Raw genomic sequence first — 22,380 nt, 5'->3', positions numbered from 1 at the left:
TGTTGGCAAAGCTGCTGTTTATGTAGCCGCAGGATTCAGCATGTGGACAACGAGGGGGGGGGGGGTTGGTGCTCGGTTTGGTGGCTGTGAAGAGTCAAGGAGGCATGGAGAGTTCATGGAGGTTACGTTGCAATGGCCAGGGAAAGAAAGCAGCCTCCGCCATGTTCAGTTAATATCTCAGTCAAACTGCCGACTTAATGCCGCGAGCAATTGTTTCCAACTTTTTTTTTTTTTTTGTTTGTTTTCTGTTCACGAGGATCGGAAGCACGAAACGCACACATGAAAGGGCGGCCACCTGTGCCCAAAAGCATGTGGCTGCTGCTGCTGCTGCTGCTGTGTTTAAAGCACCGGCACCATGAAAGGCAAGCAGCCACACATTACAGCTCTTACATGCCCGGCTGATGAACATCAGAAAGCATGTAGGGTATGGTGGTGAGGGGGGGGGGGTCTGTGTGTTTTTAAACCAGGAGTGTCATTTCCCTGCAGGTTCTTTGCTTGCCATTCCCTGGCAGACAGCCTTACATGTCCAGAGAAGCTTTGAGGGGTGCGACGTGAAGGAGAGTGTTCTCTGCAGCAGGTTATATTATTATAGAATGGTGAGGATGGCTGCACGTATCGGCTCTGTTGCCACACCCCTTCACAGACAGGCTCTGGTACTCTGCCATTTTCACATTTAAAGGACCAATCACGTGCTTCTCTTATCTTGTTATTATTACTGCATGGGGACCAAATGTATCCCAGGGGAATCGATCTGAATGAGCACTTGTTTGTGTGCCAAGTTTGTGCTCAAGGATCGATACACTCCATGTTTGTAGTGCAGTCAGTGGATCAGTCCGTTGCCCTGTGCCGGTGCTGTGAGCTTCTAGGAGCCAGATGTGACAGTTCAGATGCCTGCAATGCTTGATGTGCAGGCGACTTTCTCTGGCAGTCTAACGGGAAAAGTAGACTGTAGCCTGAAGCCCCCCCCCCTTCTCTCCCCCTCTCTCTCTCTGTCCCCCACACACACTCACCCCCTTCCCCCCCCCCCCCCCCCCTCCGGCTTGTCAGAAAAAGATACATGACCTTATAGGCTGCAGGCTCCAATGTGTGTGTAATGCGTCTGGAACGAACGCTCCCCTCTGCCTGGTTTGTTACACATCCTCTAGGTATGTCTTAACTTCTGTCTGTGTTTGATGAGATCTTTTTGGCATTTACGAATGCATTTCTTGTTTGAGTCCTCTGCGTCCTTGAAGTATGTTTTCCTATAAAATCCATAGTTAATAAAGGTGCGCCGGAAACCGACACCGGCACGAGAATGTCATCCCATATCCTCAGGTTGCCCTATGTTAAAATCTGTCCTTTCAAAATGGCAGCCCCCCGTCTAATGAGCCGAGCCCCTACCCTGCACAGATCAGTTTCGCTTGTGTTTCATCTCTTTGAAAATGTCATTTTCCGGAGCCTCGTGTTTAACCGGCACTATCATCTGCTGCTAAATATGCAGCTGCTGCCACCAGCCACAGCGCCGATCATTTATTAAACTGACCAAGCTCCCTCTGACTCTCCTGACATTAACGCAGCAATCAAGAGCTTTTTCATTATATTAGCAACGGCACTGACCTTTCAAAGATTGTGTTTATGCATCCATTACGTGTAGTTTGAAACAAATCTACTTAAAGTAGAGTGATCAACAAATACACTCATGATTGTGTAGCTGTTTAGTTATTTAGTGCTGAAATCAGCAGCGGGAAAACAGTTTTCTAAGGAAATGATGTCAAAGTGTACAATCTGAAACGGTATTAACTGTTTAACATTATTAGGAAGCATTAAAATCCACTAACTAATGTCTGTTTAGTCAATACCGTAGATGCCCTTGAAATAGATAACAAGATACTATAGCAAACAATAAACTCTGATTCCATATCTTTGTCTATAGCGTCGAGACAAACTTTCATTGTCATGTTCTCCTGGTTGGTAAAAACCTTCATGGCTAATCTCATACGGCACGGAAAGGGTCACTCATCAGCTGCACACAGTTAATTTATTGATCCGTCCCTTTGTTCTGCATGAAAACAGGCCTCTACTGCCAGCTCAGACCACCGAGGGGAAGTAATGAGAGACCCATAATGACACTTAAATCACAAGAGGCACAATAGTAACACACAGAGACAACTGTTTATGTCTCAGCCAGGTAGCTACAGGAGTTGCTCAATTGTGGGGTGTAGTCAACAATTCTTCTGAATAATGTAGCCTGTTTCCTGCAAGAGTCAGGAAGAGGGTATGCTCAGCTTTAAGCAAATGTATTCGTGACATACATTTAATCTGCTCTGAATGGTACAGCAACCTGGTGAATTAACTGAGTCCACTCTGCTTATATCCCAGTGCAGATCCCAGTCGGTCACCTGGAACTAATCCTGTCTTTTTTTTTTTTTTTTTTTGTCGTCTCAAAGCCTGAGAGGAAATTCTCGAAGGGTGTTACCAAGTTGATAAATGGGAATCCATTTTTCTCGTTGGCAACATGGGTAGATTGCCACATCTTTGTTTATTTGGCTGCTTTGGTTATATGTGATTGAACAGTTAAAGCCCTCATGAAAGTTTTCAGTCTGTTAGGTTGGAGCTGATAACGTTTCAGAGGGTAACTAACTCTTCATTGTCACCAAATTGACTTGGACTGACATCCTTAAGACTTTGAAGTTGAAGCTTTAACACTCAAGTCAAAGTGCAGGATTTTTAAATAACTGCTGTAAAGTAGTATGATACATTTACAAGTTGCATTAGAAAAGTGTGTTGTGTAAATGTGCATTCTGTCTAGAGGTCTGCAGTGTGGGGGGGGGGGGGGGGGGGGGGGGGGGAATCGGTCTGAATGAAGGCGGAGGAATGTCTGGCCTAGTTCAAGTTAACAATATCACAGAATTTCACACTTTGTTGTGACCAAGCCGAGGCATGTGTAACCTTAAACATAAGAGTCAAATCACAAGATTCCAAGCAGGAACGCCTGTGAGAAAGAGGGCCCCTGTGTGTGGCTCTTCAATCCTCACTTAGTTTTGAACAGAGCTAATCGAAAACACTTGAATCTTTCCCAATGCTCCTTCGTCCATGGACACTAATTAGAGGAAAGAAGCAGACTTAATTTGTGTAAAGATTGTATTAAAGGATAATCTTGTTTGAAAAGGTTGAGAAGCAATATCTCTAAAAATGAAAAGATTGATAATTATTTGTACATTGAGTTACAGATTGGAAAAGATTGTAGTCAACTAAGTGGAGATTTGTCCATCCCTTAATGCTGGTCATTGTTGGTTCCATGCAGCAGAAGACGCCTTCTTGGCAAATCCAATCTCCGCTCTGTTTTTTTTTCCTCCCACCTCCCACTGAGTTCTGGTTTGCCTGCCTCCCACTCAGTCCACCGTCTTATGTTCATTGCATCACAAATATAAGCCAGTACAGCGACTGCCTGCCAGCAACATGAAGTACTAATTTTGCACGAGTGGCCTTTGCTAATTGATTGGTTTTATATTCCGGGTATGACTCAAGGATAGGAAATGTTCTCTCTGTTGTTGTTTTTTTTTTTTTTTCTGGTCTAAAATTAACCGTGAAGTATGTTTCAGGAGAAGCAGTCTGTGCGAGTAACACATGTACTGCAGCAGTCTGTGGATGTGGTTCAGTGTGAGCTGTGGCGACATCCGTAGACCCTCAATCTGGTTTTAAAGACCAAATTGTGGTAATGTTTAGCAGTCTGGAGCAGCCGTTGCTGGTCTGGTTGTCATAGTGACGGAAGATGAAACCTCATGCTGCCTACTACCTACTACTCTAATCGAGTTGTTCATTTCAACTATTATACTATAAGAATAGAAGATTAACAAGCAAGTGCATGGTCACAGCAGTTTTTATTGTGTTGAATTGAGAACAGTGGCGTGGTTATCTAAACGTCCTTGAAATGTTTTGACCACAAACAGTTGTCCCTCTGTTTTGAATCTTTTTACACAACTGAGCATATGATTGATAAAGAGTACCATCTCTACCTCATCTATCAGGTTGTTGTGACCCAGAAGATGAAACAGGGTTATGACCTGAAACCTGAAACATCTCTGTGATGAAATGAGGGGAAGTCCTCTTGTTTAACTTTGGAGCTCTGAAATGAATACCGGCTATTTCTGTATTTAAGCGTCTTCTTTATTAGCTTCCCAGAACAGCTCGTCAAAGGATTTGGAACAACTTTTTGGGCCATAAATATGTAAACACAGGCTTTAATGGTCTTTTTTTTACCTATATGAAATACAATTTGGGTTTAGCCTCAAGTCATTCTTCTAACTCATGGACTTTAATGTTAATCATTTTCTTTGATCCATGCTGGTAGTGTGCATTCACAATAAAGTATTCTTTGATAAATATTCATTTTTATCTACCTGACATTTTTTTTTGTCTTCTGTGCAACCAATAAAAACAAGCTTTGCTTAGTTGTGGTCCAAGCTAATTATTAACATAATGAAGCACAAATTAGCAAAGAAAATGAAGCATCACGAATACTTATAAAATAGATAACTACTCATCTTGCCTCATTCAGGTTGAATACAAAACTTCAGACACAATTTCAGGAGTTTAGGCCGATGTGTACTGTCATGTTGAACCCTGGCTGAAAGTGGATCTGCTCTGAAATGTGGTTCAAGTTGCAGCTGAGCTCTTCAGCTATTACTGGAGTGCATCTCTGGCAGAAATCCCTGCTGCCATGGTTGCCACCTTGAGGCCTCATGCCTCTTAGTCACCAGGGCAGAAATGTAACCTAATCAGGTGTCTGCTGCTCCCTGTACACAACCACAGCACACTGTGAGTGTGAACACAGTGTCGATTGGCTGTTTTGTAAGAAACCATGTGTCATTGAGCACCTGTGTAAAATGTAGTTTTCAAATGACTGTTTGATTCCTACTTCTTATGCTTTGGGAATTTTTATTTGAATGCAGTCCAGTGTGAGTGGGAGGAGAAAATGTAGGTTTCCAGATTTCAATTGAATCTGCAATAAAGATGAAATCAAAATTGAGCATGAGTGATTGGAGCTTTGATAGTTCTGGCAGTGACATTGTATTTTAAAGATGAAAACAATCCCAGATGAGTTTCCTCTCTCACTTTGAATATTCTTTCAGCAGTTGCCTATTAATTGTATCTATTCCCAAAGTCATGAACAAATGGCGCTGTCATTGCTCAACCAGTTTGTACTTTGTTGACAAATTTCAGCATTACATTTCATATCACTCATCAAACTATTTTTGTCCCTGTTGATGTTGTGGTTTGTGAAAGTTACCCCGTGCTGGAATTCCCCAGGAAGTGGCTGAGAAGCAGCATGGAGCTTTGTTGAGCAGAGCTGAGTGAACAATCTGGGAGTGCTGGAAATCTATCCCACCCCTCTGCTGCTCCTGCAGCTCGGGGCAGCTATTCTTGGTTTCTCTTGAGGATAAATTCTTCCTGCAAATATTTGGTACCCAACTTGTATGAGGGGGTTACTCCCCTCTGTATAAGGCAGAGAGACTAAAATGGTCCAAGTGTTGCAAAATAGAAAAGGGCCCAGTTGTCTATACGAGTGTGAAAAAGAGATTGTTTAAATCACAAGTAAGTTTTCAGTTAGATTTGAATGTTTAAACAATAAGCGGCTAGCCAAAAATAATATTCTGTTATTTGTTATGCATGCTGTTATAAGCTGATTTAGATATCTCAGCAGAAAATATTTGATCCACACATTTGAAACAGATTACAGACAGTTGTAGACTTGAAGTTTATTTTACAAATACATCCCTTCTCTTTAGTGATCCAACTAAGAGAACTACTTTGCCAATTCCCTTTTTTTTCCTCAATAATGGAGAGCAACAACTATTTTGTAAATGACATTTTGTGGGAATATACCAGTGTGGTAGCTGGAAATGACGTCAGCCCAGAGTTAACCGCGTCCCAGTTGCGAGTTGGCAAAAAGTCAGACAAGAAACATGGAATGTTCCGGGAGTACTACCTGTGTTTTCATTCATTACTGAAGGATAAAACTCAGTTTCTTTGTCACTTCAGAAGTAAGACGCTCTCATTGCTGCTGTCATGTTTGTTTTGCCGATACGTCACTTTGCTGAGGTTGCTCCTGCAGAGGTAGTAGACAGCTGTCAGATAGCGGGGTAAAGTACATGACCCACTATCCTGTGTTATTTTGGAGTTCTGCAGGTAGTAAAACAGGATATTGGTGCTTATCCTGATTTCTGAAATTGGCATACGATGTTTACATGCGCAAAAACAAAACAGGATACTTACAGAACCTGATCGAAACTCGAGTCCATGTAAACGCACTCAGTGGAAATCAGGCTGTTTATCAGAAAATTGTATTCTCTAAGGTATGTTTATTTTTTAACATTGAAGTATTCATCAGCTTTTCAAAGTATTTAGTTATTTTTTTCTATTGGAGTGCCAAATGTTCTGAATGTGTCACCATTGTACATCGGAAGCTGTTTGACTACAAGAAGTTGAAAATGTTTAAACCCATGAAGTTGAAGTAGCTGCGTAAGCCGATTCTCTGCTGTGATATTTGGAAGCTATCAGCCATGAACTTATTTGAACCAAAGCTGTTAATTGTGTTCAGTTAGTTTTCTTTTATGTGTGACTGTTTGGTTTTCCCTGATAGTTTTGTGTTGGATGTGTCTCGCCTTGCCAACCTCTCAAACATTTCCAACCTTACGCTGCAGATTTCTACTGATGGATGGCACCAGAAATAGCCCTTTAAGTGGCTGTTAATGTATGACCGTTATACAGTCATACTGCCAGTGCTCCTTGCCCTTGGCCAGAACCTCTCTGTCTGGAACAGGCTTGCTTTCACTCTCCGCGTCCCTCCAGGCCTCTGATGTTGCTTGATGAGTTTGAATAGAGCTATATAAGGGAAACCATTCTTTGTTTATTAGTTAAGGGAGAGTACATGGGAGTGTTGCCAGGCTTCTTAGACTAGAAAATGGGGACAGAGAGGAGAAGACGAAGCACCAATCAAACAGTGTCTATGTGGCTATGTAGCCCTATAAACAGTGCTCTTTTTTTAAAGGCAGTGTAATGAGTATGGCAGCTGGCTTACATTACATGTGGAAAGCTCACTGTTCATCAGGTGGCTGAAAATAGCTTTTTATTTGTGTGCTGTGCAATGGACAGTGTGTGTTAATGCAACAAGCCACAGGGATACATTAAGCGGTGTCCCAATGACTTCAAGTTGGAAATGCCTTCAGTTGACTTACAGGCAGCGGAGATTGTTGGACACATGTCATCCACCTGCTGCAGGCTGGTAGGAATGTTGGTTGTTGCTTTTTAGCCTATTAAACCTACACACAGCTGTCCAAGAAACGTTTACAATTTAGTACAGTCCAATGCAATAGGTGTCGTTATGCACATAGTTGGTTTGCAAACCCCCTAAGAAGAAGAAGAAGAAGAAGAAGAAGAAGAAGGAAGACGATAAAACCATAGCAACCACTTCATCAATTGGGCAACGTTTGTTTATGTGCGTATGGTTCGCTTTTGTTCCCACTGATCAAATGAACCGGACTTTTTTAGTCAAGTTTACTGTATCTGGGCCCCGTGTCCCTAATGTGAAACTACCCTGACATGATGCCACAGGATGAGAGTGCTGAGTGATCATCAGTACAACAGCATGACCTAAAGTGTGATTTTTGTTCTTAGAAAACAGTTCATGTATCAATTAGAATGAATCAGAAACAAAATATTATGATTTTGTCTATTTTATTATTCTTTCTGTTCCAGCAACATACCTCCACTTGTGTAGAACATGACTGCCGAAGAACACATAACATTTGCTTGCACTTTTTTTGGTACCTTTTGTGTGTTTTGGCTGAACCACTACTTTTAATTTTTTCTCTATATTATATTTGATTAAATATTGCTTGAATGTTGCTTAAGTGTCAAACTACATGTCAACATGTCATGCCTGTCGAAATACTTCCACATTTTAGTGGCCTATTTAAAGCAGTATGTGACAGGAATGAATGGTATTGTTGTTGTTGTCCACCTAATCATGCATGGCCATCGACTGGAACCGTAATCCTCATGTCGAAAAAATCTCAGATAAATCAGAGAAACTGCATGTTTTTTACGATAAAGGTGCTGTTGTCAAAAGTTTGCACTCTGGAACACATTTTCTGGCATCCAAAACACAGTTGTCGTGTGAACAAACAACCAAGAGTCAACCAAAGGTTACCTATTTTGGGTGAATTCCATGTGTAACCAGGGCCTAAGAAGGATGGGCTTGATCATACAGTACACAAATGTCTAACTTAACTGAGACTGTCTGTCTGTGAAAGCACAGTATAACAACTTGTTAAAAAAAGCTTGGGTTTATTGGAAGAACAGTTGTTGTGGATGGTGAAGGCAAGTACTGGGGGTGGTGCTACAGTAAGTCATAAGTTACAATACTCACTAATACAGTTTGCAGCTGTAATAATTTATTCATTGAATTCACAACAGTTCACAAGAACTGTGTGTTGCTAAAGAAGTCCTGACCTTCAACTTGTTGAATTGTTTTTTTTCTTGTTTGATTAAAGAGTGGAATTTGATGCTTCATAATTTCTATATTGATTTTCTGAGTTCACTCTCTGCAAATATTGCATTACTTCTGTGTCAAGTTTGATTCTAACCGAGACCATCCAATATATCATCATTTTCTGCTTTGCCAATTTAAAACACGATTGTTTCCAATTTTCTTTTGAGCTAAAAGTTGGTGCACACAGTGTTTCATATCAACATGTCTATGGGGAGCTTGTTCTCCAGCTGGCAACGAGACAACTGCGGCATTGTCAGATTCCTCTCTTTAGATGGACTCAGGCGTTTTGTGTTTTGGACTAGGGGTAGAATGCCAGCCTTGTCCTCAGTCGTGTTACTTATCTCCCTAGTGCAGAGCACACCCTCAGGGAAATTACTCGGGGGGTGTACCCACCCACCCGTTCACCTTCCACAAAACTTGATTGAATGTTTCTTCCTTTGAGGAAGGAATCCTGTTTGTTGCTTAAACTTCAGAATCAGGCATCCTCTCAGTCGGCCACAAGATTTATCTGGAAGGCTGGTAGGCGAACACCAGGTGGGAAATTCATTGTTGGCTGCTCCTAGGGAATGCACATGCAGTGCTGATTTTGAGTTGGCAACATGCGTAAGATAGTGGACATAAATGCCAGTTACAAGTGGCAGATGGGAAATAGGATGTTTGGTTATGATTTGTTTCCCCCTGATGTCAAGTGCAGCTTGTTCTCTGATTGGAGTTGTTGTGGGAGCAGGTGAAAGCTGCAGAACAAACCTGGCATCCCTGTGTGCTTTGGACTGCCTCTCATTCCACAACTTTCTCTGACCTTGCAGAGCTGTTTTTTTTAAAGCAGGTTGTACACAAGCAACAGACACACACTTGTGTTTGTCTATTTTATGGAAGTAGATACAGAGGTGGTTGACACATTGTGTTTATGGCATAGTACAGTATGTGTTAACACATTGGTTAAAAATATGCAGATTTTATTTGGCTCAATGCTTACAATAAGATTGGAAGATAAAAACACTTATATTTTCCATTATATAAGCTATACTCTATATTAAATATGCAATATTTATGTAGTCATGATAGATACTATACTGGAATCTCAATCACAAATAAAACTATCATTAAAAGTTCTCCTTAGTGCTTCAGCATTTTGAGCTCAATGTTTTGCTTTCCGTGTCCTCAGCTTTACTGCTTTGTTTCACTCTCACGATCTTTGGTCTTTGTGGTGGTATCCAACCTACTCAGCAGCCAACATGGCTACAAGTAAAGCTGCTGCTTTGTGTCTAATAGATTTTAAAATAAGCCATTTTATAGCAAAAAAAACAACAACTCTATTACGCCTTGGATATATGCCAATGATGTTTGACACTTGTGTTGCCCAAAAGCTAGCAACAAATATGAAAAGGGAAGTGGTTGGAACTATTTGAATACTTATCTTAAATGCTAGAAACAGCAAGCCTGGTGAGGCTGACATGGGAGTGTTTTTTCACTCCTTTCCCATCTCACTCCCAGAAAAATAGTCCTGTCCCATCCCAATTGCGGGCCAGAATAAATAAACACAAAATCCCATCCCAATCCTGGTAGTATAACTCCCTTCCCGTCCCACCCAACTACCATTTCATTTTTTATTTTTTTATTATTTCCACATACTCTCCGTTTGGCCAGTGTGTTGGCATTACTGATCATAGTTTACCTGTGGTAATGTGCCATAAGGATCTATTCAAAAACTGGGAGCAGCTCCTGTCTGACCCTAACAATAGAACAATAACCTATACAATGATCGGATAGGTCCATCTCTTCTAGTTACTTTAGTGCAGACTATAGTGACAGTGTTTAATCCTGGAGTCTAATCTTGCACAGCCCTTGTGTTGACAGTGACAGTTCTTTATTGAAGACAACTTAATGAGAGTCAGCCCCTATGTCTTCTGTCACTGACTAGATGCAGCCTCTCTGGAGGGATGGTAACATAACTCGTCTCCCTGTCCAAATAGAAGACAGGAAGTGTGTAACTTTTCAAACCATAGACATAGCAATTCATCATCTTTGTCTACACATGTAACTTAAATGAGAAAATGAATATGGCGATGTGTGTATCTCAAAATGTTGAAGACACCTTTAAGCATAGCAGAATGTTATACATGCTTAAACATAGAACATAGCACACTAAATATATGCTACTGGTCATTGTCACATTCTGGGCTGCACTTTATCTTTTTTGACTGTCAAAGTTCCACTTTAGATAGAAGTCTTTAGAGTTGACGGTTTCATGTTCACTGTAGTAATCCCAGCATTTAGCAGCGTGAATTAATAGTGCTGGTCTCCTCCTTCCCTCCTGTCCCTGCTTTTGGTGCGGTTGTGATATTCCTGCTGAAAGATAATCCGTCCTGGAATCAGCCCCTGTCTGCTGACCGAGCAGGAAACGGTAGCAGCCATCCCCCACCTCCTCAGCTCATCGACCACCACTGTGTATCCCTTCTTTAGCTCACCCACTGTTTTCCCTTTCTGCAACCCAAATCTTACCCCTATCTTACCCCTATCTATATTTCACCACCCTGCCGCTCCTCTTCTCCTCCCAGCGGCTAGCAAGCATGTCAACACCTCAGTTGCAATCCAGTCACATGAGTGAAATGTCACAGGTTTCCTTGCTTGGCTGTAAATCAGCACACACATCTGGTAAACACATGCATATTGATTGATGGAAAGGATATTCACACCGCCTGCTTGACATTATGACATATTTTTTATGGTGTTTTTATCTTGGTATCCTAAAAATGGACTCCTCAGTCATGATTTGTGATGATGGGAAAGGGCCCTCCTGACCTTTTTTATTTAGCTGGAGTTAAGTATCCCTGTCACTAATGCATCATGAGAAATGATCCACCTCAGATTATTGATGTGCAGTGTGGTACGATGCCTGAAGAGAAAAGTCAGACTTTTAAGCATTTACTTCAGATAACTCTTTACGCTTATAAAGAACTTTTAGGTTATTATAATATTAAAACAAAGACCTCATTTTGATAAGGATCTTCCAGATCTTCCATGAAAATCAAATGAAAAACGAAAGGATCCAACTGTATCACAGTGGGGAGTGCATTCTTCTGCAGAAACAAATAATACGTTGACAGACAATTTAACAAACATTTTTGAGAATTAACATTAATGCCAAATGTGCTCTTAATCTGTACAAATTATGCCGAATCTGCCTTCAATTGACTTTAATGTCGTCTTTAGTATCGATGTGTTCTTTCTCAAACTGTTTTCTTTAAAAGCAAAGTCGGGCCATTTACCATTTTAAATGAGCTGCAAACATGGAAGAGACCTTGTGTGCCTGCCATTGCCATCTGACTCTCCAAACAATGCAGAGTATTTAATGTGTATGAGGTGAACTGGGAGCGGCTCCTCCCTGACCCTAACAATAGAACTGACAAGCAGGAGGCCAGGCTTTCACTTTGCAGACAGCAGTGGAAAGGGGGGGGGGGGGGGGCCTTGGAGTGGCTGGATTGTTCTCCCTCAATAGGCAGCCGCAGCCCTGTGAGGCCGTTTACCTCCCATGTCATGTTTTTCTTCTTCTTCAGTGTTCCTGAGCCCCTGTCTGCCTCCCAGACTGCTCTTTAATTGGTTCTCCTGCCCGGCCTTAGCCTACCTGCCGGGAATTGTTATCACATCATCTTGCCCCTGGAATTGCACTGGACTTTTCAAAAGGGCAATAAGGAAAGTGTCACACCTATAAAGGCACTCATCCGTTAAGAAAAACCTCGACTGCAAAAAGCTGCCAATGGGAAAAGATAAGGAATGGCAGCAGAGCAGTGCTGTGTCTAATTAAAATGTATGTCAATCTGTATAGCTGTTGACTGGATTGGGTTTTGGAGGCCAGAGTGGGTGGGGCTACAGAGGCAGACAGTTAAACGTCTGCTTGCAGCTGTCCACCCAATGATCAGATTAAAGAGCTCCCATATCTCTGCGGCTGAGATGCTAAAGGCGATTAGGTCAGCAGCTCACTGAGAGGGCCAAATTGTCCTAATCTTCAGGACAGATCGAGTGAGACACTGCCTTTTAAACAGGCTTTTGATGATTCATTGTATCTTGTTAATGATCTGTGGTTGCCTAATGTTTTTTAAGGGCATGTTAGGTCATGAGTCAAAGAGTGAGAATATCTGTTGTTCGATCGTGAGAATCAGCCTACTTTTAACTTAATTGTGTACATGTTCACAAAATGGTGCCCTTGAATGAAGTCAGATACTAAAAGTTCTTCTTGTGGAACTTATGTTGCCTTCTAATTAGCAGAGATGTTTGTTTGTTTTTTTGTTGATGCAGCATTTTTTTAGTGTCAGGCTTTAGCTGCATTGTTGAGGTACTTCCAGATTGCAGTCAGTGATTAAGCCATTTGGGTGGATCATCAAAACCAACTCGTACAGTTAGTAGTTTACTTTCACTTTCACATGCAATCCAGGTGGTGTTGGTGTTCATGCAGAGGGACCGGGCTGTGTAACCAGAGCACAGTATTTGGCGTGCAATATTAGGATTTGAATCAAGCTTCTCTGCTATGCTGTGACTGCTTGGCAGCTGGTTTTTCGATGACCAGCCTCGCCCAACCCAACAGAAACACTGGAGGCTTCCCTGGGAGGGAAGGATAGCTTAACTTGTTGTGATGTGTGAACACTGCATGTGTTTGCAACAGGCTTGTGCAGAAGAAGTCTTTACTACTAGGTTTGATCATGGAATGTGTGAAGACTCTCAAGACATGTTTTGTTGTTTTTTGCCAAATGAGGGACTTACTCTATATGGTCATTTTGCACATCGTTAAAACAACAATTAAGATATTATCTGAGACAATATCGCTCGCTCATGTCATTTTAAGCCAAGCCTCTGCAATACATCCCATGACAACAGTCACAAGTGAGCCTCTTTTCCCATTGCTCTGTATTCTGTGCAACAGCAATAATCTTGTTTTCATGACCTGACGTTCAAGGTCAAACATTTTAATAGAATTTTACGGAGCAGAGTTTCTCCCACTGCTGGTTAATAAATAACAAAACAGACGGGTGTAATGCAAAACAAGTGAAACGTTAGGGTGGGAAATCTGGTCAAAGTATTGAGTAAAATTGGCAAATGACACCAAAACTGTTTTCTATGTTCAATACGTAACATTTTCCTCTAAAATTGTAACACTTGTGTGTAGCTCTTTGCAGAGATTTAAGCTGGGGATATTCTTTGCCAGTTTGGATTGTATTGTGGAGGGTGTTGTTGTGTGCTGTGGCTGCTCAGAAGATGTAAGTAGGGCAGACTCACCATCTTTTTATTTTCTGCTAAAGAAGAGAGTAAAATGCAATTTCCTTGGACTATTAGGGCAAAATGTAGCCTTCAGACAGCAATCACTTGGAATGGTATGGCAATGTGTTTTAAGACTATAAGGAAACAGCTCACCTAATCCCCTGTTTTCCAATGTTTCCATTTGCACTGTTTCATGCTCACCCAGTTTGTATTGCCTTTATACACAAATGAATTGTAGCACTCGGAGCTTATGTCATGGAAATAAAAACAAATATAAACACATCTTTCACAGCAATTTCCAACTCTGGTGTCAGTCCCGCACTTCTGCTGCTCACCTTTCTAGCAAAACCAGAATAAAAAGAAAAATAGTACTTCATCACCTTGAAATTATTGTAAGGGAATCCCTGAAACTGTCACCTTTTTTTAAAAACGCTTAGCAGCAGAGCAGCAGGTCACAGATAACCTGCTTCACACAGGGGGCCAACTCACAGGCTAAAAGAAACAAGTGTTAACAGAACGTAAACCACAAATGTAAACACATTGTGGCTTAACTATTCCGCCCCCAACTTTCCGGATGGGTTTGATTCCATTCTTGGACCTGGGTGTCGGCCCAGACTGGATGGGGGGGGGGTGGGTGTAATTGAATTAGTAGCTGTTCGCTGGAGGGGCAGGGCCAATAACTGTGAATCTCTGCACTCCCAGAGGAGGGTGGAATAGTTGCCTTGTATAGAAGAGAGACGAGAGGGGCTCTGTCTGCTGTGTGGTCCTTTTGTGTGTGTGTGCATCCGTGCCTATTTCTGTGTGTAGACGTGGCTGCGTGGTGTTCGATTTCCAGCGATTGTCCATACCTAGACCAGATTAAATGGTGCGTCTGGACACAGGGCTCCTGACCCATTGACCTCTGATGGGAAGGCCACGTAACAGCTGTGTGTACGTGTGTGTGTACGTGTGTGTGAGTGTGTGCAAGCTTACATGTGATGCAAAGCAACAGCTGTTCTCCAGATGTCCGAATCCCCCCCAAAGCGGAAAAAAGCACAAATGTAAGAGGCTTCAAAGACCGAAGAGTTATAAATGAGGCTCAGAGTGTGTGACATCAGGTCTTCCTTTATAGGACATACACACAGTTTGTATCTCTAAGGAAAAAAATGGATTTATAGATAAAAATGTAAATTTAACACTGTTTTCTGGCTCCAATTAGAATGACAAGTTATACAATAAATTAAAAAACGTATCAGCAACAATTTTCCCCATAATCTAAATTATAATTTATTTGTTGTGTAATTCATTTTTAAGGGGGAATGATGTAGGATTGTTTCTGATAAGACAAGTTCCTTAGCTTTCTTACCGCAATATCTTGCAATGTTTAGTGCATCTTAAACAACATTTTGGATCACTTTAATGTATTGGGGGTTGTAGTTTTCTCAGAGATTGTTATCACAATTAATGTTATAATGAAAGGTTAGCAAATTCTCAGTTACATTTGAGCTGAAAGGCAATTTAACCTTTTTGGTCGGCAAAATGATTTTTGCTTTTTTTTTTTTAAATACTCTTAAACTGTTGCAGTTTTCCTGGTTTATTTTGCACGTTGGATAGTGCTTTTGCATGGATGCTTGTTCTATCTCTACTGTTTTGTGGGTTTCATTTTCCTGCAGGCTAATAAACTCTTCCTGATTAATGTGATTCTCGACAGGTGGCTCCCTGTGAGAGGGCAGTGAGTAATAATTCCTCCACCACACTGAGAACTCCCCCCTACATTTATCAAGTCCTGATCACATGGTCCCATTAAGCTAATTGTACCAGGGTCTTCTTCTTATCCATGGGACTGGAGGAAGACACCAGACAATTGGTTAGTGGGTTTAGTCAGTCTGAGCCGCAAGTCTTAGCTGTGATGTTTGCCATGATTTAGCACTTCAACAGCTACAGTCAACTAAAAACAGCATCATCATCCTTAGTTTGCTTTGCTCTTGTTGTTACTCAACACATTTCACACCATCTGTCCATTCTTTCTTATTTTGATGAATTTCAAAGTCCCCTTAGTTGGTTAGAAGAGATGCGCACTGGACAAAAATGGTCACTTTGTCAATTTCAGGGGTTTTAAGTGAAGAGTTCAGTTTCAACATGATGTGCTATTCTGATACATAGTCTGAAGTACTGGCCAATGAGTGACACTCTGACACTTTAGTACAAATTCATGTTATTATCAAACAGCTATAAGTTACATCACCTTCACTGTATGAATGTTTCATGATCACTATAATTTTAGTATGGCCTACTGGCCTGTACATTTAACGAATCCTAACCCCCCAAACAACCAATTCACCAACACACAAGCTAAGATAACTTAAGGAGCATTAGCATTCCTCTCCCCAAAGAGTGCCAGAGAAACCATGATTTTAAATACAGAAAGATTAAATTTGAGCTTTTACACAATTTTAATATCTTAATTAAAACTTTAAAAAGTCCAACTTTTATATATGTAATAAAAAAAAACACTGATGACTGAAAATGTATTTACTTTAACATTTAACACTTTCCTCTAGCAGAACACTGCCTGTCTATAGCTTCTAATCGAATGAACAAATATGATGATATTGAACCAGTCATCTAGAAAAGTCATCATTGATTGAACAATTTCCACAAATGCAAAACTAGTGGTGGGTGGGTAATGCTCCCCGTCAGTGAACAGCTGCCATTCTATTTTTAAGGTGGCTTACAGCAAAACCTTAGCCCCCAGTCCCAATTTGTTTTACTGTATCTGTATATGGTGACTTATAGAGCCCGATCGATTAATCTGCCAGCCGATGATATTGGCCAATATTAGCATTAGCACTAGCCTGGAGGCTATTTAAAGGTAGAGTCAGTAGCATTGTTTCTTTGCAGTATTCAAACCAGGCCACTCCTCCTCGGCTCAGCACTACCAGAAGCTCACTCTCATATGTAGTGTGTACATTTACTACTTGTACCTTCACTGCAAACACACCATCTCCCCGCCAAGAAACGCCTTTTGTAGGAATAAGTGACTGAACCTATCTTTGATGTGCCAATATGCTTCATTTTTTCTCTTTGTGCCTTTCCCTTTCATTTACATCCTTCTACAGTAGTTACCGGTAATATTAGTTGCCAATTTGACCTACATGTCATCCAGCTGTGTTTATGACATGAAGTTGCGAAGTCATAGTGACCAGCTTTATTAAAAAGCTCATTTTTGGAGCAGACACAAGGTGTTACCCAGGCACCATATTGTCTGACCTGTCCCCACTCTGTCCTCCTCTGCAGCATGTGATTAATGAAACTGCAGGACAAGCTGAACAATGAAGTCTCCAGTGGTACATTGTGCTTCTCAAGACTGCCAGTAGCAATGTGCCCCTGTGCCCCACCTCAGGAGACCCCTGGGGACCAGAGGAGTTTCCCCACTTATTCCATTCTTCATGACACTCATTTCCTGACTTTTTTCATCATGACAGGTCTAATCTTATGAAATATATCAAACTTTATTTGACATTTCTAAGCACACAGTAACTTCTGGTGTCTGAGACATCTAATATTCTCGTACCCCGAGGTGATGTTTGCTAAACTCAGCATGTTGAATTTTGCTCACAGCAACCCCGACCCTCAGGCTCAGTGAGGAAAATTAAGGGAATGCTAATGTCTCCAATCTTGTGTGAGATAAGGTTTCTCTCTCCTCAAGCATGTTTTGTTAAATTTTGGTGCTCGCATTCATTTTCCTGGAGGCAAAAGGCTTAGTATTTCTCCATTGTCACATCATTTTCAGCTCCTCTAAATGATTCCTTTTAAATTGTGTCGTTTGATCTGTAAGAAAGTTTACCTCTCATTTGTTGTAGGTTTCATATATGAGCCCCATTACTTGGTACCTTCACAACAACTTTCTACTCTATATTATAATAGAGTAGACAAACTGGGGTATACGGTTCGAATAGCATGTAGTGTTAGCAGTCTCATTTAAATGTCACAGAGATACTTCTTTAAACATTTTACAACTCAATTTGAGCAAAACCGTTTCCTTGTAACATCAACTTCTGTTGTCTTTAAAAAAAGGGGGAACTGATTTTATTCCTTAAAGTCTGTTTACAGTGTTAACAGTTCTTGAGTATTATTATAGCATATGTAGGGGGAAAAACCATAGACTGTAAAAAAAAAAAACAGTAAGCATTTGTGTCCCCAGAAAGAGCTGTGCAAAGTATACAAAAAATCACTTGGAAGTGATGCCATTAATGTCTTAAGCCATATTGTCGGCACCAGGATTTGACCAGGAAGGAATACTTAAAGTGAAAAAGATCTATTCATTTATTCATTGTGGGTCTCAAGTAAAACTATAGACACATTTTGATGGCAGATTTATGGGAGCTGTCATATTGCGTTTCCCGCCATAATTATGGTGTTAGCTCAGTTTCTGCTGCTGACTGTGACAGCAGCTGTAATTGTTGGATTAATGAAACGTTAGACATCTGCTGATTAATAAACCTTAATGCATCTGCAGTGTACTCTTCAGGAGTTGTGGAGATTAAAAGGCTTTGAAATTATTTGAATTCACGGAGCTAGGAGGAAAACGTCTTCATATTTAAATAATGACATATTACCAGTTCATTGTAAAAAGTCAGTTTGGTCCAAAATAAGTTTTGCAGCAAATGTAAGTAACAGTTTAGAAACAAATTTACAGACAATCAAAATTAGAAACTGTCAGCACATGTGCAGTTGTGTTCAAATTAGCAGAAGAACTAAATCTCTTTTTCATTGTTCTTTGATTGAGAAACACTCATGGAAACTATGATTTGTTTATTTAACCTCATCAGTGGGTTTTGAAAAGTTAGTCACCCTGTAAATCAGTTAAACCCCCAAAAGGAAACCTAAAACTTTTCTCTCTGCCTGCTAATGTCAGCGAGTAAAAGGGACAGGTTGTAGTGTGGTTATGCGCCGATCTAAAGCTGAGCTCTGAGGCTGCCTGATGAGTAAGCAGGAAGCAGTAAGATGTCATTAACAACCGTTGGTGCCGCTGGCCAAAAGTTAGCTCTCATCAGAAAGCAGCTGTTTGGATACGGCCCTCAAACGAACACATTGTTTTGATTTCTTTGCTCTTTGATGAAATGCTCTGATGATGATGATGAGAGTGCTACCTTCTAGTTTTTCTGTGAGTAATCCTAACACACCTGTACTGTGTGAGTACTATTCACTTCACCTGTGAATAGGTTTTCATTGCTGATGCAATATCACTTTTAGCACATTGGTATTTGTGTGACTGCAGTGTGCAAAATCTCTTCAGGGATAGAGGACCTGCACATCAGTGAGAGCCTGTGATGTGAAGCTTTTCCCTCCAATAATCCACTGAGTGTCTCTCACTCGTCCCCCATCAGTCTCATGCCTGTCAGCAGAGAGACCGGTCATTAACTTTGCCTGCGGGCAAAACTGCAGACAGGTCAGGTGTAATAACCCGCATTGCCTATAGTGTAAAATACTCTATTCTTGACAACATTTGGAAACTTGTACTGAACAAAATACAGTGAATACTAAACTGACTGCAGCTGCTTGTGGTTACAGGCTGTAATAAACGGTTTCTTTTTTACTACTTATTAGATGTAGCAGACTTTTTCTACTTCTAAGCTAGCAGAAAGACAACGTGTGCTAGAATGAGATTCAGGGAGACTTCAAAAGACCAACAGAGTGGTGAGTCTTTCCATACAAAAACAAGTTAGCTCATTGCCTCATGTTTACAAACAAGTAGCTAGCAGCTCGTTAGTGAAACGAGCCACAGCTGGTTTGACTCCTCACTTCAGCTCCCTTCTACAAAGTCTGTATTAATATTGTGGACTGTGAAACTCTCAAATCTAGTTTTGCCAATAAAATAGACACATCAAATCATCTGGAACAGCTGAAATAACCTGACTTCTCTCAAATTAAACAAGGATGGTAATAGCAGTCGTGAGTGTTCATTCTTTTTTCCAGACGTTTTCTTAAGTTATTAACATTTTCAAAGCACCTGACCTATGCCGCAAAGCTATTCAAGTTGTATGGTCCATGGATAGAGCTGTAATTCTGCAGCGTACTTCACTGTCTGTTTTAGGGCTACAAGAACATTATCTTCAATGTTGTAGTCATAGAGGACTGATATTAAAATGCAGTATGTAGAGAAAGCAAGTTTCCGTCCTGTCCCTGTCGGAGCTGTCGCTTGGATATCATTGAATAGAAATGCTGTTTTTTTTTTACTCATGTTGCTCTGAGATTGTTACATTGCGTGGCTCAGGCGGGTTTAAGTGTTGTAGTACACAGTGGTGTGTTATTGAAAGCTCTTTTACCTGGAGTGCAAAAGGTCACAATGAGCTTAAGGTTTGAGTTTGTTATATTCAAACGAGAGAAAAAAACCCAGGCCCAGAGGGACCCTGATAACAAGGCTGTACAAATCTCTGCTCACAAAATGTCTGAGTAAATATTAGCCTTGGGCACCACAAAGTAGGACACCTGATTTCAATTCCACTGTTGTGACTGTTAAAAAGCCTCCCAAGTAGATGTTGGAGAAATACATTTCAGTGTACATGTATATTTGATCTCAAATGGAAATATAGAACAATGCAAAATACTAAAATATGTAACTAATTGATATTCCAATTATACTTTCAGGCAGTGTTGGTGCATTGGAAACATTTTGTTGCTGTGTTTGATGTCTTTAGTATGGCAGCTTTAACCAGCTGTAATTGTCTCATTATTCCTGACAACAAGTTTTTAATTAAATATCTTTTTTTTTTTTTTTCTTATATTATATTATATTCTTATTTTGTTTGCCCTGAGTGTATCTTAACCACCTGCCCTCACACATAGCATATTTCATGGCAAAATATGTAGTTGGGCGTTGGGTGTTGGAGCTCAAGTATAATTTCTCAAATGAAAATGTATTTCTTATACTTGTGTTTGGATGAAGTAGTTTGACTTTAATATCTAACACCGTGCATACATGTTCTCTTAATCTTTCTCATACATGTCCATCATTTGTCGTTTCAGCTGTGAAGATCAGCAGACATCCAAGGCTGCATTTTCTTCAGAAATCAGGTAAGAAAATTAATGTCATAGACACGAGTGCATGAAGTGACAGAATTGTCCTTTTAAACATTCGTTTATGTTTATTGTGTAGTGGGATTAGAATGGAGAACGTTCGATGACTGTTTATATACTGCCACATTATATAGATGTTTGTATGCGTTCTCAGCGCTTCACAATATATTTATGGTACTGCACAATGCAGCTAGAAAATGTGTGATTTGTATTACATTAGATTAAAATGAAAATCACACATTTAAAGAACTATAATGCAAACATTGCCCTTTCAATGTTATTTTAGGTTGTGTTGACACCTAAAGCCAATGAAGTCTCATTCCCAAACACCTGTGTGGCTATGTTCCTTTGAGAAGTTCACACACACTGGATCAAACATTCTTTAGATGGTCAAACATTTTAGAAGGCTAAGATTCAGTATGACTCATTGTAACATACTTTTATGAATGTATAATGCTATTCTAGTGTCATGATAGCTTGCAGCAGCATCCATGTTAGACTAACTCTTTCAGTGTGCTTTAAAATGTTAAAAAGTCAATCAGCGTTTTCTTTATGATTCTGATGTTTTTTTTCCGTCTTTGCTGCTCTTAAATGACACAATAGCAACTGCAGCTTCTTTGTTTTTTCTTTGCACTTATATTTTATGTTGTCTGTTAACTCGTTTAGCCTCATGATTCATTCTCTGCATTTAGAAAATCACACACACACACACACACACACAGAGTGAAAGCATTGGCTCATTCCTCTCTGTCTGTTTTCCTCCCAGCAAAGCTAAGGCTGTGTTTGTGTGGGACTGTTTGGAGGCCAGACATACATGTTTGACTGACACATAGCACGTGCACTGAATTGATAACCATGTGATCTTTTCTGTGCACACAGTTTATGCAAGGTAATAGATGTCTTGATATGTTGAATGTGTTTGTGCCTGCACACTTGAATCTTTCCAAGGCAGTACATTATAATTTGCATTATCAGTCTGACTCAATTACAGTAACTTGCAGCATCTGGTGCCCAGCCTCTCACTGTAACCATGCTCCTCTCAGCCAATGAGGGTGCAGCCATGAGCACTATAGTTTCCCAATGATGAGTGACCTTTTATGTGAATTTGTCTTGTACCATACCATGCTTCAAGAATGAATTAGGTCTAAACGGCTGAGATGCAATATTTTAGAAGTGCCGGGATGTACTGTAAGGCTCAATGGATATTCTGTATTTTATGCTGGAAAATGCTCCTCTTGCCATTGGCTTTCACAACTTGGCATGCTGCAAGTGGTCTAAAAGAGGGAGGGATACAGCAAATCAGTGTTCCTTATTTGAAACCAACCACACTGCTTCTTTATAGATATTTTTTTATTTCTCTATCACTGTATTTTATTGTGAGTAATACCTCTTATTCTGCAATTGAGTTAAGCATTTCCCTTTTGTGAAACCAATTTTTACAGTGCATATCAAAAGGATGCTTTGCTCGCAGGATAATGTGGTAAAAAATAATATTTCAGTACAGTTTCTTTTGGACAACAAGAGCATTATGTAAA

General features: G+C 40.4%; 1 protein-coding gene across 2 annotated transcripts in view; it reads left to right on the top strand.

Moving 5' to 3' along the window:
• The window catches only part of tln2a (talin 2a), a 90,342-nt gene that overhangs the window by 511 nt on the left and 67,451 nt on the right, over positions 1-22,380 (top strand). For both annotated transcript variants that reach the window (XM_061040876.1, XM_061040867.1), the window contains exon 2: positions 20,795-20,842. The gene's annotated coding sequence lies outside the window, so the exon portion shown is untranslated. The remainder of the gene's footprint in view (positions 1-20,794; positions 20,843-22,380) is intronic.

This window comes from Labrus mixtus, chromosome 1 (genome assembly GCF_963584025.1).
Source record: "Labrus mixtus chromosome 1, fLabMix1.1, whole genome shotgun sequence".
Classification (NCBI taxonomy): domain Eukaryota; kingdom Metazoa; phylum Chordata; class Actinopteri; order Labriformes; family Labridae; genus Labrus; species Labrus mixtus.
The sequence above is the reverse complement of the archived record's forward strand: the minus strand, read 5'-3'. Positions and strand labels throughout refer to the sequence as shown.